A 17,189-nucleotide genomic window follows, 5' to 3' on the forward strand; every position below is an offset into this window, starting at 1 on the left:
TTAGGGCCTTACTAAGTTGCTGAGGCTGGCCTCAAACTTGTGATCCTTCTGCCTCAGCCTCTCCAGTCTCTGGGATTATAGACATAGGCCAACATGTTGGCTATCTTTGCTCTCTTGACTGAACATTTCAATCCCGATTTCCTCAGGATAGACCTAGCTTCTGTAGTTTGGCACATGTGGCCCTGGGTGATCTGGCTCCTTTTCCAGCCTCAGCTTTCATCTCCTGCTCACTCGTTCTCTGCATTACAGCTGTGCAGAATTTCTTGCCTTTCTCCCAAAGGACCATGTTTTCCTTTGCCTCTAGAGATTCCCACACTAGGCTCCTTCTCCCTGATGGCTCTCTCTCCCAAACTATTTCTACTCATTTCCAGTTTCTACTCATTGTTTGGGGTTCACCTTTTACCTCCTCTAGGAAGTCCTCCTGGATTCTGCAAGGCTGGATTAAACGTCCATTGATTGTTCCCATAGCACTTGTTCTCTGTGCGCCTGGTCTGTTTTCTGACTCTGTTTGCATGTCTGTCTCCCCTACTACATTGACTGTAAGCTGCCTGAGGCCAGGCCTCTCTGTGTCTCATGTGGCTTTACTCAAGTACTCAAGGCTTGGCACTGAATGGATTTCCTCCATCTCACTGCCTGATTTGCTGACTTCACTTGACTGCTTGCTGAAGACCGTTGGGGTCTGATTCTCTCCCTATCTGTTTATGTTTATGGTCATCTATAGGTCAAAACCTTCTAGTTCAGACCCCCACACCTTGAAGTCCTTCATTCATCTACCACATTTGATATCTCCTCTTAGGTGTCACTTTGGCATCTAAAGCTCATCTCTTCAAAACAACTCTTGAGGAACTGGGTTTGGAGATTCATGCCTGTAATCCCAGCTACTCAGGAGGGTGAGGCAGTCAGATTGCAAGTTCAAGGCCAACCTGAGCAAATTAGCAAATTATTTTGAAACTCTGTTTCAAAATAAAACTCTAAAAGGCCTGGGAATGTGGTTCAAATGTAGAGCACTTGTCTAGCATGCATGAGGCCCTAGGTTCAACCTGCAGCACTGCAAAAAACAAAAATGAAAGGAGGAGAAGGAGGAAAAGAAGAAGAACAAGAAGAGGAGAAGGAAGGACAAAGAGTTGAAGAAGAAGAATAGTAGTGATGAAGAAGAAGGGGGCAAACTCTTGAGACTTCTCACCCCTCCACCTCCCCTTGTCTTCCCCCAGTATTCCCTCTCCCCCCAAATGGTGCCACCATTCACCCAATTGCCAAAGCCAGAAACCTGGGTGTTAAATTCTCCTTCTGCCTCTCAGCTGGGACCCCCTCTTTCTCACCATCAGCAAGTCCTATTGGCTCTACCTCCAGAACAGAGGTCACTCAGGTTATAAACTCTCTCTTCCTTTTCTACCATCTCACCTTAGTCAAGAGTCTGACACACATAAGGCATTTAATAAAAAGGTTTTGAACTAATAAAAAGATAATTTTCCCCTTGCAGACTTGTCCCCATTCTAAACTGTTCTACACTCAAACAACCAGAGTGATTGTTCATAAAGGTAAATCAGATCACGTCTCTCTACACTTAGCCTTCAATGACCTGACTGACTCCCACCTCCTTACCAAGCTGGTGAGGCCCTGTGTAATCTGGTCTCCGCCCACTTCTCTGTACTCAGCTGTCACCCAGACTGCTCTCATCACAACTCCCAGGCTGCCCAAGCCCCCATCTCCTCCTTCCAGTGAAGGTCTTTGTGCCTGAAGTTCCCCTGGCTGGATGCTTGTCTCCTGAGTCTGGGAGTGACCTGCTCACTATTAACCCTGCTGAGAGCACTTTAAACTTCATTGTCTTGTGAATAACATTGTCACTATTTTCATTCAGTGTTTGTTTGTATTGGCTACTGCCCCACTAGACCACGAGCTTTATGAAGTCAGGGACCTTGTTTATTTTGTTGCTAGTCATATCCCTGACTCTTAGCATGGTAGCTAGGCACATGGTGGGCACACAGTGTGCTATGTCTGAATGATTGTGTCCTTCGAGAATACATGTGTTGAATGCATGTGGGCCTTTGGGGAGGGGAAGAGGCTCTTCCCTCAGGAAGGGATTAGTGCCTTTATGAAGTAGGGCCCAGGATGCTCTGTGGCCCCTTCTAACATGTGAGGATGCAACACATGGCAGCATCTGTGAGAACTGGGCCCTCACCAGACTCTTGATCATGGACTTTCTCAGAACTATGAGAAATAAATGTCTCTTGTTATAAGTCACCCAATATATGAGATCTTTGTTCCAGTAAGCTGAATGGACTAAAACAACAAATACTATGAAACTGAACCTTGCAACTATTTATTTCAATTCTATCCTATTTTTTTTTTTTCAGGTATCTTTGCCTTTACTTCCCCATGAATCTATCCTATTTTTTAATAATTATTTTTTATTTGTAGTTGGACACAATACCTTTATTTTATTTATTTTTATGTGGTGCTGAGGATCGAACCCAGGGCCTCCCACATGCTAGGCCAGCACTAAACCGCTGAGCCACAACCCCAGCCCCCAATTCTATCCTATTTTATAGGCTATATGGATAAATGTTAATGCACTCCTTGAAGTACCTGGGACTAAGTCATGAACATTGTTACACCTTTGTCAGGGGACTGAAAAGTCTTCCTAACTGACTTAACATCTGGGGGTTGATAGAAAATGAAGAAGCTGTTTGTTTGGGTTCCACTCCATACAGAATGCTTGGCGGGGCAGCCCCTACTTATTTTTTTATTTTATTCTTTTTAAAGAGAGAGGAGAGAGAGAGAGAGACAGAATTTTTTAATATTCATTTTTTAGTCTTCTGCGGACACAACATCTTTGTTGGTATGTGGTGCTAAGGATCGAACCCGGGCCGCACACATGCCAGGCGAGCGCGCTACCGCTTGAGCCACATCCCCAGCCCCAGCAGCCCCTGCTTATAATGCTCAGCTTTGAATTATTTTCAAAATGTGTTCCAACAATCCTGAGGTCATGGGGAAGAGGAGGAGGTTAATGTCAAGGGCCAATCCGTTTAGCCTATACCTTACTTCAAGTCCTTGATTAATTTACCCTCCTTTGTCAGAAAACCAAAGACACTTGTTCGTAGCTTTGGTAAGCAAGAACCAGTAGAGGATGTTTTGTTCATTAACACTGGGGTTAGTTTCCTGATATGCATGCAAAGTTTGTTGTTTGAAATTGTTCCATTGATCGGTTTGGCTACTGTTAGTGATATACAATAGACGTTATGTGATATAGAAGACATTTACTATAATGGAATAATATTGCACATATTATAGTATGTCCCATCATATAGTCAAAGAACAAACACACACACACACACACACACACACACACACACACACAACATAAAAGACAGATCTTCTCTTTTAAAAAATATTTTTTAGTTGTTGATGGACCTTTATTTTATTTATGTGTATGTGGTGCTGAGAATTGAACCCAGTGCCTCACACATGCTAGGCAAGTGCTCTACCACTGAGCCACTACCCCAGCTCCAAAATCTAACAGAGATATTTAAGGTTGAATGGACAGTAACTTTTATTTAAAATAATAAATTAATTGGGATCCCTGTTCTGTCACTTTCCAAAAGGCAAAATATGTTCCAAGAGATGATTTAGAAGTCATTGCTAAGAATTGTGATAAATTGCCCAGCTTCTTGCTTACTATAGCAAGAATATTTTTGTCTATAAGCCTTTAGTTTATTTTCTTTTGGTGCTAAAGATTGAACCCAGGGCCACACACTCTACCACCAAGCTACACCCCCAGTCTCCCAAGTTCCTCTTATTTTGGAGGAATATGCCCTGGGGCACTTGCTTTCTCCTAAGAAATATTCTGTCTCCAATCTGTGACCAAAAAAAAAAAAAAAAAAAAAAAAAAAAGGCATCCTGGAAGGAAGAGGGCCCTCTGAAGTTTTGTGGAATTCAAATATCCATCACCAAATCTTTAGTTAACAAACGACTTTATCCATTTTCTTGGTGTCATTTAAACCAATGACTTAAACATTAAACATTTATGGGAAAGAAGAGATGGGAGAGAAAAGTGACTTCAGGGGCTAATGTCTTGGAACACCCCACCCCAGTAGGATAGAAACACAGCCACCTGTACGTAGTGATGTTCCCATCAATGACGAGCCACATGTACAATAATGGTCCCATAAGAGTATAATGGAACTAAAAACTTCCTATCACCTAACGACACCACAGCTGTCACAGTGTAGTAGCACAATTGCTCACGTGTGTGGTGATGCTGGTGTAAATAAACTATTGTGCTGCCAGTAGTGTAAAAGTTCAGCACAGGGGCTGGGGTTGTGGCTCAGGGGTAGATTGATCGCCTAGCATGCGTGAGGCACTGGGTTCGATCCTCAGCACTACGTGAAAATAAAATAAAGATATCATGTCCACCTACAACTAAAAAATAAATATATATATTTTTTAAAAAGTACAGCACATAATGTACACCTTTGATAATGATAGTAAATGACTGTTACTGGTTTATGAATTTACTGTACTATACTTTCTATTATTATTTTAGAGGATACTCCTTGTAGTTATATGAAAGAAATTACCATACAACAGCATGCCATGTTACATTTCGAGTTTACCATTCTCTGGATCCCATCAAGAGGCTACACAGAGGGCTTGTGGCCATCTAGGTTTGTGGAAGTGCCCTCCATGATGTTCACACAAAGGCAAAATTGACTAAGGGTGCGTTTTCACCATGTGCTTTTGTCTATAAGTGACACATGGATGTAGTTCCAGGTAAAGGTTCAAAGGTCCTCATTCCACTGCAGTTCTGCTGCCCTCCACAAATTACCCTCCCACCCTGCAAAGGAGAGAATTTTCCCTGGATAATGGAGACATGGGAATGAAAAGTGATCATATATACAGCAATATTCTGGTTTGGTTTTCTTTTGTCGTTTTGTTTGTTACTAGGATTTGAACCCAGTAGTGCTTTAGCACTAAGCTACATACCCAGCTCCCCCCCACCACTTTTTTTTGTGTGTGTATGTGTGTGTGTGTGTGTGTGTGTGTGCGCCAGGGATTGAACTCAGGGGCACTCAAGCACTGAACCACATCCTCAGCCCTTTTTATTTTTTTATTTACAGACACGGTCTTACTAAGTTGCTGAGGCTGGTCTTGAAATTGTGATCCTCCTGCCTCAGCCTCATGAGTTGATAGGATTACAGGCATGCACTCTTGCTCTTGGTCTTGATTTTCTTTCTTTCTTTTTTTTTTCTTTCTTTCTTTTTTTTTTTTTTTGTGGTACCCAGGCCTCATACTTGCTAGACAAGCACTTTACCACTGAGTTACATTCCCAGCCCCCTTTGTTTTTTTTTAATTGAGGTATAATTTACATCAAGTAAAAATATTGAAAAATGCAGTCATGCAACCTAATCCCACAATCAAAATACAGAACAGTTCCATTATCTGCTAAAATTCTCCTGTGCTCCTTGCTAAGCAACCCCTCCTGTCACCCCAGCCCCCTGAAAACCATCACTGATCTAGCTTAATAGTTTTACCTATTTCAGAATGATAAATTTCTTTTCTTTTGTTCCTCCATGCTGGGAATTGACCCAGGGCCTTATGCATGCTAGACACATACTCTACCACTGACCTATATCACCTGCCAAAAAAAGTTTTAATAGTAGTACTACTAATAACCACGGTACTGAGTATTTGCTGGGTCCAAGGTGTTATGCTAAGCCCTGTATCATGCCACAGAAAACTCTCAACAGCCCAATGAAGAGGAAGAAACTGAAGTTAGGTGAGGCTAAGTAACTGTTATGCCCAATATTATTTAGCCAGTAGGTGACAGAAGCGGGAGCTGAGCCCAAGTCTTTCTGATGCCAAAGTACGTGCTCTTCACCACAGCACTGCTGCCTTAGATTAGGAACATAATGAAGGACTTTAGAATGTGAAGGGCCCTTAGAAATTACTTCATCACATGACCTCAAACCACTCCTTTTGATCAACCACAGCATAGCTGCCGTTAGCTCCAAGTTATGTAAGTGCCTTGCTCACTCCAGTTTGTAGAATAGTGAGTTGGAGAACCCTGGCTTGAGAATTCCTTAGGTGGACTGAGACCTTTATGTGGTTTGCACTGTCTGAAGTTGCCGTGCACTTGACCCTGAAGGGAATTCAAGGGCTAATGAAGGGCAGTGTCTGTGAAGTAGGCACTTGGGTGTTTAGAGCACTCAGGTGCTCTTTCTAGGGGTGAGTTGGATAAGTGCCACCAAAGCTGTCATATAACTTTCCAAAGTCCAGCTGTCACTTTCAACTGCCAGTGCTGAGCCTCGTGCTCCTGGCATTCCAGTCTGGGCTTGGTAGGGATGGCAGTGCCTGGTACAGACTGTCTGCTGGCCGAAGATACCATGGCCATATTACCCTCTTCTCTTCCGTCACTGCCAGTGGCTTATGTTACCTTGAACAAGTCTCTCAAGGATCAGAACTGTTTAAGCTTTAAGTGCATTGATTAAAAGAAGTAAGTAAATAGGAATTATAATATATGAACAATGGCCCTGTGTTTTCAGAAATACTTTCTTCTAGGCCACAATTCGCTCCCATGCCAACCACTTTTGGTGAAATTTATAGGCCAAATGCTGCAGCAATTCAAGAGAATGGGAGGAAATTTGCTTTGAAATAGGAGGAGAAACTGACCTGGCTGGTTTGGTAACAGGTCCAAAGAACACAGTGTCCCTTGGATACTGATAGCTTCTGGAATGTCTGTTCTCATAGGTCAGGCCGACCCTCTGGCCAGTTGACTCATGGCAAGTGGAAATGGTCACAACATTTAGGGAAAGCCCATTACATCCTTACAGTGAGATTTGCTGATAAGGAAAGCAATGATGTTCACCATGAAAAGCGACATAAATGAGGAGACTACAAAATGGTACCTACCATAGTATCATACTTACAAGTTTTCACAAATATAAATGTGCATATAGAAGAACATCTGGAAGAGCTGGGCATAGTGAGCACCCCTGGAATCCTGGTGACTCAGAAAGCTGAGTCAGGAGAATTGCAAGTTTAAAGCCAGCCTCAGCAACTTAACAAGACTCTGTCTCAAAACTAAAAAAGGCTGGGGATGTAGTTCTGTGGTAGAGCTCCCCTGGATTCAATTCCTAGTAATAATTTTATATAGAGAAGTTGCAAAAAAATCATCCAGGGAGTTCCTGTATATCTTTCACCCAAATCCCCTAGTGTTAACGTCCTTCATAATCATAGTGCAGTAATTAAAACTAGGAAAATAACATTAAAACAGTCTTAATAATTTAACCTAGAGACCTTACTTAAATTTCACAATTTTCTCTATAATGTCCTTTTTCTGGCCTAGGATTCCACATTGCGTTTAGTTGTCATGTCTTTTTGGTTTCCTTCTGAGAGAGTTCCTCAGATGTTCTTTATAATTATATTTGTATTATTTTTTTTTAAAGAGAGAGAGAGAGAGAGAGAGAGAGAGAGAGAGAGAGAGAATTTTTAATATTTATTTTTTAGTTCTCGGCGGACACAACATCTTTGTTGGTATGTGGTGCTGAGGATCGAACCCGGGCCGCACGCATGCCAGGCGAGTGCGCTACCGCTTGAGCCACATCCCCAGCCCTGTATTAATTTTTAAATTTAAAGATAACCAAGGAAACTTTTTCTTCTTCTCCTTGTTCCCTTCTTTCTGAATAATTTAGTCTAAAGCCATTAGCTTGGGTCAAAAAGTATCCATCAGTACGAGTGCAAGTTCCAGTGGCCTGTCACAGAGTACTGTGGCCCAAGAGGGGTGAGGGAGCATCTGTGAATGGGGGTGGTGGTGGCCCAACAGTGTTGTCAGGGTCTGTGTAGGGAGAGGAGGGAATCTACACCAGTGAGGAGGGTGCCTGTGCAGAGCTATGACAGCTGAAACAGATTGAAAAGAGATTGGTTATACACAGGGCTCTCTATGGAGTAAATAAATAAATTGAGGAAGTGCATTGATTAAAATAAGTAAGTACATAGGAATTATCATGTATGAAGTTGGGTGTCTGCCTATCAAAGAGAAATTCCATATGGAGGGGAAGATAGCTAGAATTAATTGTGGTGTTGGATTAGAATTAAAGATAACTGCATGAACTTATGGCCTTGTACGTAAAAACAGATGCAGAAATAAATAATAGATTTTCCAGCTCTATCCTCGGAGAGGGCAGGAGGAGCAACAAGTCAATAGCAATGAGCACAGCTTATACCCAGGTTTTGGCTTCTAAATACAATTCTCTACTAAAAGAAACAAAGGCCTTTTGGAGAAATGGCTGATTATAAGACTTGGCCAAGAAAGGACAGAATGTAATGGAAATAAATGTCTTTTGTTTGTTTATTTGTTTCAAGAATGCTAGAAGCGGGCTGGGGATGTGGCTCAAGCAGTAGCGCGCTCGCCTGGCATGCGTGTGGCCAGGGTTCAATCCTCAGCACCACATACAAAAAAAGATGTCGTGTCTGCCAAAAACTAAAAAATAAATATTAAAATTCTCTCTCTCTCTCTCTCTCTCTCTCTCTCTCTCTCTCTCTCTCAAAAAAAAAAAAAAATGCTAGAAGCATGTCAAAAGGACACAGATGTCAGCATGAAGGGACTCCTGCTTGCTGAATCTGAGATAATTTGAGCATCAAGTTTAACAATAACAGAAATTCTGATCCAGTCAATAAAATGGGAATAGAATCTATACTGAAATAAAAGAACAATAAGTGTGGTGGGAAGAAAGCTTTTTCTGATTATGGAATATCAAATAATTAATGTAGAATGAAAATGGAATCAAAAAATCACTTTGGCAACAACAGTAGTAATTCAGCCAAGAGCCACCAAGCAGTGGGTGAAAGTTGAATGAGGAATGGACATTTATGTAACTTCAAAGTATCTTGCAACAAATATTCCTAATCACAAAGGGAAAAAAGAAGTACCAGTACAGTAGAGAAACCTGGAAGACACAATTCAATCAAGTGACCAAGATTAACATAATAAGCAATGAACAAATCAACACCCAAGGGCTGGGATTGTAGCTTAGTGGTAGAACACTTGCCTAACATGTGAGGTCCCAGGTTTGATCCCCAGTATTCTCCCACTCAAAAGAAAAAACAATCAAAGACCGCTTAATGTAAAACACACAGCATTACTTTTGTGATATTTCTGACACCTAAATCTATTCATGAGGAAACATCAAACATAAAATTAGAAACTTTCTAGAAAACAACTCACCTGTAATCTTCAAAAATTAAAGGATCAGGAAGAACTGGAGAATTTTCCAGATTAATGCAAAATGAACAGCCATTACAATTAAATCAGATACATGATCCTGGATTGAATCTTTTTGCTGTAAAGGATATTATTGGGACAATTAGTGAAGCCTGAGTAGAAGTCATATTAGATAACAGTAATGTATCTATGTTGGTTCATTTTTTAATTATTATTATATTATTGTAAAGAGAAAGTACTGGGGCTGGGGCTGTAGCTCAGTGGCAGAGCACTTGCCTAGCACATGTGAGGTACTGGGTTAGATCCTTAGCACTACATTAAAAAAAATGAAAAAACAAAATAAAGGCATGCTGTCCATCTACAACTACAAAAATAAGTAAATAAAGAGAGAAAGTACTCATGGAAAAGAAACAATTATTTATCTACCCAACTCTTGCTACTTCTCTGATATTTTCTACCTAAGCTGGTATTACCACTATCTACTCAGAAACTCAAGCTTGAAACGAGAGTCATCCTTGACAACCTTCTTACAACCTAAAAGCCCATTTGGAATAGTCTCAGTATCTATTAATAGACCAATGATATTAGGAAACATCTGTGCCTTAGGATATTATATTGCTATTCAGAGGAATGGAGTAGGCCTCCATAGCAACATAAAAATAAAAGGAGAGAGTTGTGAAACAGAATATGAAGATCTTATTTTTGTCAATTTTTGTCTGTACATGTCAATACATGTGCAGACCAAGGTATGGAGAAGGATGTATTTAAAGCTGTTATCTTTTCTCTCTTTGGGGTGAGATTATGACTTTTCTTTAATTCTGTCCTGTTTGAATTTTTTTAACAGCCAAGCATTTTTAAAAAGAACAAGGGCAATACTACTTGTGAAGAAAATTTTTAATAACAAATACTGTGGCAGAGACTTATTAAGGAGATAAAAGCTATTCACCTTCAAAAAACTTCAAATTTGATTAGACTGTCTTAGTTCATTTCCTGTTGCAACAAATATTTGATGGGGTATAGCTCCCCCCCCCCCCCCCCCGCACAGACTGGGTAATTCATAAATAAAAGAATTTTAGATCTCACAGTTCTGGAGGTTGGGAAGTCCAAGATCCAAGAGCTGCCTCCAGTGAGGGCCTACTTGTTACATCATAACACGGCAGAGGGCATCGTCTGGCAAGGGAGGGGGAGAGGGAGAGTGAGGAGGTTGGGAGCAAGGGAACAAAGGGTAGAAAAAGGAGGGGACAGAGAGAGAGAGAGAGAACTTCTATAATGAAGTCACTGTCACAATAATGACATTAATCCATTCATGAGATTTTCAATGATTTGAATGTTTGTCTCAGAATTCATGTGTTGGTAACTTAATTCCCAAAGTCTCACACACACATGATGGATACACACACACACACACACACACACACACACACATATACACATGTTTGTGTGTGTGTGTATGTGTAATTTTTAATATTTCATTTTTATACATTTGGGCCAAATTTATGATTATCTAGTTTCACTTAAAACTTATTTCCCAGTTTATCTGAGAAAACAAAAGGAGAAATTTCTTTCTCCCCATCCTTACCATTTCATCCTCTTCTAGCCTTCTTTTCTGTGTATAAACACATCTAACAACATGTACCATTAAAATCTATGTCAGAGATATGATTAATTCCTTAGTGGTCCACCCAGAGCTTATGAAAGTTTTCTGATTGTATTTTTCAAGGTAAATACCCTTAGCAATAACATGTATTGAGAGCTATACAAATATACAGATGAATAGACAAAAAAAAAAAAAAAAAGACTTGGGTGGTATAAGTAGCAAAGAGTTTATGGAGAATAGGAAACAAAACAGAAATTAACCAGGATTAGAAGTCCAGCTGAGTGCAGTGGTGCACACCTATAATTCCAGCAGCTCAGGAGGCTGAGGCAGGAGGATCACAAATTCAAAGCCAGCCTTAGCAATTTAGCAAGACTCTAAGCCACTCAGTGAGACCCCAACTCTAAATACAAAAAAAGGCTGGGGCGGTGGCTTAGTGGTTAAGTGCCTCTGGGTTCAATCCCTGGTACAAAAAAAGAAGTCTAATGTTAATTTCTTTTGCTGAGACTCAGGTTTCCCCTTGATGAGTCCTTAGTGGTCCACCCAAGTTCAAGTTCAGGATTAACTTTCTTCTTTATTTTTTATTTATTTATTTTTAATTTTTTTATTAGTTGCTCAAAACATTACAATGATCTTGACATATCATATATTTGATTCAAGTGGAGTATGAATTCTTTTTTTTCCACATGTACAGATTGCAGTATCACATTGGTTTTACAGCCACGTTTATACATACAGCCATATTAGTGTCTATTGTATTCAACTTTCTTCTTTATTAACCAAACATGCCAGATAAGAGCTACTTCTCTTCCCTATGCAGCTGCTGAGTGCCATCAGTGTCAGCTGGAGGTTCCCCTAGTGGACATTGGCATCTCTAGTCTCTCTAATTTTTGCAGATGAAAAAAGGCTTCTCCAGCCTGATTCAAGGCCGTGGCATAATCCAGCTGCCATTCCAGGACTTTCTCACTGTTTTCTCTTACTCATTTATAGTTCCCTGGCTCCATCTGAAGGACACAGGCAGGTCTCCTGTGGTAGCAGTGTGTCTGGGTGGTGTGCCGTTTGTGTTCTTGTTCTTGTGGGAGAGATAGGCCCTGAGGTCCAGACATGGATCTAGACCCCCTAGCTGAAGCAGAGCTTCGTGGCAGCTACTCATGGCCTCTTGGTACTTGCCTTCTGGTAGTTCCGTTTCCCTTCTCCCTGTACAGCTGAGTCTCCTACAGGTGCTTCTCCATTATTCTTTGGTGCCCAGGTGCTCTTAGGGCACTAGGAAGTGAAGAGTAACTGAAGATCCGTGGCTGGGAGCAATAAGTGATTTTGGTAGCCAACCTCAACAGGCAGAAAATTATTCTTCTCTAGAAGGCTCCCCTGCCCCACCAAGGAAATTAGCTATGCTTGTTTCTGTTATAGTCCCCCATCTTTCCTCTCTGCAGTATTTTCTAGTTTTCAAAAGTACAGGTAAGTATTTAGATGGGAAGCTAAAGTCACTTTCTTTTCTTTCTTTCTTTTTTTTTTTTTTTTTTTTGGTACTGGGGATTGAACCCAGGGTTGCTTTACCATCAAGCCCTTTTTCTTTTTTATTTAGACACAGGGTCTTGCTAAGTTGCTGAGGGTCTTGCTAAATTGCCCAGGAGGATCTCCAACTTGAGATCCTTAGCCTTCCAAGTCCCTGTGATTATAGGAATGCACCACCATGCCCAGTTTAAGTGAATAAAGACAGGCCCAAAGCTATATGTTAACAATATTTGAAGATGTGAATTTTGGGAGAGATTGGGTCATGAGCATCCTGCCTTATGAGTGGATCAATCTGTTCGTGAATTAATGAATCAATGGGTTATTGAGGGAGTGGCTTTCTTATATAAGTGAGCTCTCAGGTGTCCTTACTCTGTCTTGCCTGGTGACGCTCTCCACTGTGTCTGAAGGGCCATCACCAGAGGCTAGGGATATACTGGTACCATGAATTTCCCAGTCTTCAGAATTATCAGAAATACATTTCCATCCTTGATCAATTACTCTGTTAGTGGTAATCGTGATAGCAACAGAAAAGGGACTGTTAGGGGTGGAACTCTTATGACCTAGCCACTCTTAGGTCCCAGATTTTAATATCTTCACAGTGGCAATTAAATTTTATAATGAGTTTTGGAAGAGACATCCTAATCACTGCAGGGATAATGTAAAAATTATTTATACTTGAAATGGAATACCTAACAAAACAACACAGAAGAAACATAAATAAAGAGGCAAGGTGCAGCTTTAAAAAAAAAGAGAAAAATAACATTTGAGGAAATGAGAAAAAAAGACGGATACTAGAAGATTTGGAGAGCCTGAGAATGGGGCACTGTTGGGAGGTCTTGGCTATGAGATGACTTCTGACAAAGGGAGGGTCATGGGAGGCAGGGAGACGGCTGTGTTCCAAGAGTGGTGGGGTGGGGAGTGGGTCCTCAGTTTAGACATTTTAGCCAGGTGGAAGGATGGCTAGAATACTCAACCTAGCAGGATGGGCAGTTTCTTCCTGAGTTTTCATCTTTCTACCACTAAGGTACACCCCAAGCCAAACTTCTTCCATTTTTTATTTCTACTTCCTTTGCTGTTCAGGGGTAAAATGTACCCTTATTCACTCCAAGGAAAACACAAGCAAAACTCCCTTAACAGAACCAAAAGAGTTGACCTAAAAAGATATTTTATGAAAAAACTAAAGGAATACAAAAGAAAATAAAGTGTCTGATAATACAACATGAAAACAATTAAGCCACTTCTAGCTAAGTGTTTTGTTTTGTTTTTTTAATTTTAGGAAATTCTGTGGTAGACTTGGTGGTGCATATCTTTAATCCCAGCAACTCAGGAGATTGAGGCAGGAGGATTACAAGTTCTGGGACAGTTTGGTCAATTTAGCAAGACCCTGACTGCTCCTGGGTTCAATCCCTAGTGCCTCAAAAGAGGAAAAGTTAAGAAAAGAAAAATTCTGGGGCTGGGGATGTGGCTCAAGTGGTAGCGCGCTCGCCTGGCATGCGTGCGGCCCGGGTTCGATCCTCAGCACCACATACCAACAAAGATGTTGTGTCCGCAGAGAACTAAAAAATAAATATTAAAAATTCTCTCTCTCTCTCTCTCTCTCTCTCTCCTCTCTCACTCTCTCTTTAAAAAAAAAAAAAAAGAAAAGAAAAATTCTGTGAAAATATTCAAGATTTGTAGATAGCCCTCGGTTTCCCTGCTCCTAAAATGATCTCATGCTAACACTTTGCAGGTGTCTAGTCTGGCTTCTTAGCCATGTAGTCTCTGTGCCGTTCGGTTTTCTAGTCCAGGGAAGCTTGTCCAACAAATACATCTTGTTCCATGTAGGACAAACTCCAGCCTATTAAACTCAACCTCTGGAACCTCTGGAATCCTCTCATTCTCTCCTAGTGCAGTTAGTACAAAGGCCCTGCCTAGTCCACAGCTGAGTTGTTGGGCAATACAGATGACATCTCTAGGCCCTTCCCACTTAGGATCTCGGCTTCACCCTCTTCAGAAACATTCTGTGATGATTCACTCAAATAAAGTCCTACACATGAGGGTCTTGTAAAAATCTGCCTGTTACTGTTTCACAACATAATAACCACATAATAAACATACCATTCTCGAAGTATGAATTAGTGCATTTATAATATGAGGAAGGTCATGCTTATTTACCAAGTGAGACGGTAAAATCTTGCCTTCAGGGCACATGTCGGGTAGACTCAGGGGTAACTTTGTATACAGGTGAGGGCTTGAGGTACTCTCTTGAGCTATTCTATTTTGGAGCTATTCTCTTTAAGAGACTTAACAAATAATTGTGCAAATTTCATTTCAATAAATTACTTTTAATGACATCTATCTCCAATTCAACATGGGGATATTTGTAAAATCCATCTCAAAGTATAAGTAACTTAAATTTCTTTGGTTAAAATAATTAGATGGTGCACACCTATAATTCCAGCAGCTTGGAAGGGTGATATAGAAGGATCACAAGTTCAAGGCCAGCCTCAGCAATTTAGCAAGGCGCTAAACAACTTAACGAGACCCTCTCTCAAAATAAGAAATAAAAAGGGCTGGGGATATGGCTTGTGGTTGAGCACCCCTAGTTTTAATGTTTTAATCCCTGGTACAAAATAATAATAATAACAACAACAACAACAACAACAACTTAATACAGTTTTCAGGGATAATTCAGTTTGAGGGTGATTCTTTTGTAGACTGTTCTAAGGTAAGGGTCTGGACCAGGGCATATAAGATGAATAGACTTGTTTTGTTTGTTTGTTTGGTGCTGGCAATTGAACCCAGGGCTTTGTGCATGCTGAGCTCATGCTTTACCACTGAGCTACACCCCTAACTTAGATTTGTAATTATATATTTATTTTACAGACTCTTTGTAGCATTTTCTTTGTGCTTGGTTTTGTACAAGTAGGAACTCATGCTTCTCTAACAGCCCTCTGATATGGGTACTGTCAGTTCCATAGAGCTGGGACACACATAGGTTGAGTGATATACTCAAAGTTTCACAGTTGGGCTGGGGATGTGGCTCAAGAGGTAGCGCACTCGCCTGGCATGTGTGCGGCCCGAGTTCAATCCTCAGCACCACATACAAACAAAGATGTTGTGTCTGCCAAAAAATAAAAAATAAATATCAAAAATTCTCTCTCTCTCTCTCTCTCTCTCTCTCTCTCTCTCTCTCTCTCTCTCACACACACACACACCTCTCTCTTTAAAAAAAAAAAAAAAAAAAAGCTTCACAGTTACTAAGTGGTAGAGTCGGGATTTGAACCCAGGCAGAAGGGCATCAGGGCTTGCATCTTTAAACACCAAATTAAGGTGCTTGTGTATTGTGATGAAGTGGGGAACTCCAAGGTCTGAATGCCCTTCCCAGAAGTTAGGATGAGAGTTGCATAAAGAAGAGAACAGTTTCTACAAAATTCCTTCCACATCAGCTCTGTTTAGAAATCATACATGCCTTTTGATTTAGAAGAGAGATACTTGTCTTCTCTGGTCCTTTCCCAGAGTATCAGCTGTTCTGCACAGGGGACCTCCTTCCCAGCCCTGAACTGGGAGCAATCAGGAGCCAGCCTCCTGCAGACTTAAGCTTTCCTGCCATTCTGAGGTCCCAGACCAAACCTGGCCTGACAGCTGGGCCTGACTCACTGCTTTCTCTGCCTCCTCCCTCTCCACCATAAATGTCAATAGCCTGACCTCGGTGCTTTCCTTAAGTGTTTTGAGACACGCCTGGACTGTGAAAGGAGCCCTACCTGGCACCCTGCCCGCACATTCAGGCAGTAGACCACCTTCAAACCTGTCTCCATCTTCACGTTTGCTGGACATTTTATTCCCTCACCCTTCTACAAGTAACACGGGCTGGTGCCCATTTAGACAGCCTCACTGGGCTTGTTATTCTGAGCAATTTACCTCCCATTTCCTCCAGGGCAGAAGACAGGTTCCCCAGGGAGAGAAAAAGGAAAATGCTCTGAGTTTCCAGTCAACAGGTGTTCTGCACATGTGTCTTCCTTAGAGCTGAAACAAAAGGCAGGCTGCATCCCAGCTGCAGACAGAGGCCTGGCCTCCTTCGCATGTCTGGATCCACAGCGACCAGCCCCAGGGAAAACTGGGATTCTCATTACTTTTGAACTCTTGTAGGAAGCACTGAACTTGCACCCTTCAGTTAACTTGGGGATTAATGGTTGAGCTTCCGTGACTTCATCCCTGGAGTTTTTCAAATCAAAATGAGTGGTGGTTTTCTTCTTCTCTCTCTCTCTCTCTCTCTCTCTGAATGCTGGGGATGGAACCTGGGACCTTGTGCAGGCTGGAGAAGGGCTCTACCACTAAGCTATGTGCCCAGATCATTTCATCTTTATTCTGAGACAGGGTCTTGCTTAGTTGCAGGGGTGAGCCTCAAACTTGTGATCCTCCTGCCTCAGCTTCCTGAACAGCTGGGATGATAAGTATGTATCATTCACTGTGCCTGGTCCAGAGAGCAGACTTTTAATACATGGGTCTGGGGCAAGGGTACCTCTTACCCAGAGGTATAAGAGAATACTGCTAGGAATAAATAATTCCTCTTCCATAACCTTCCTCCTCTGTGGAGACTCAGTCTTCTCTGAGTTCTTGCCCTCACCTCTGATCCTCCTTCCACAGGGAGGAAGCCAGTAGGGAGGTAGCAGTTCAGAGGTCAATGCCACATGCACATGTCCACATGTTCAGCAAACCACCTTCTCATCAACTGGTCAGATTTCTTATCAGCTCCCAGGCTTCTAACAACTGCTAATAACCAATGCATTGGACAGAAGCCACTCCCCAGTGGTAAAGTGGGCACTCCCAGCCAAATGCCATGTATGGAATGGAGATGGGGGAATCCTGTTAATCATGTCTGCG

This window comes from Spermophilus citellus (genome assembly GCF_964194105.1).
Source record: "Spermophilus citellus genome assembly, chromosome: 4".
Lineage (NCBI taxonomy): Eukaryota > Metazoa > Chordata > Mammalia > Rodentia > Sciuridae > Spermophilus > Spermophilus citellus.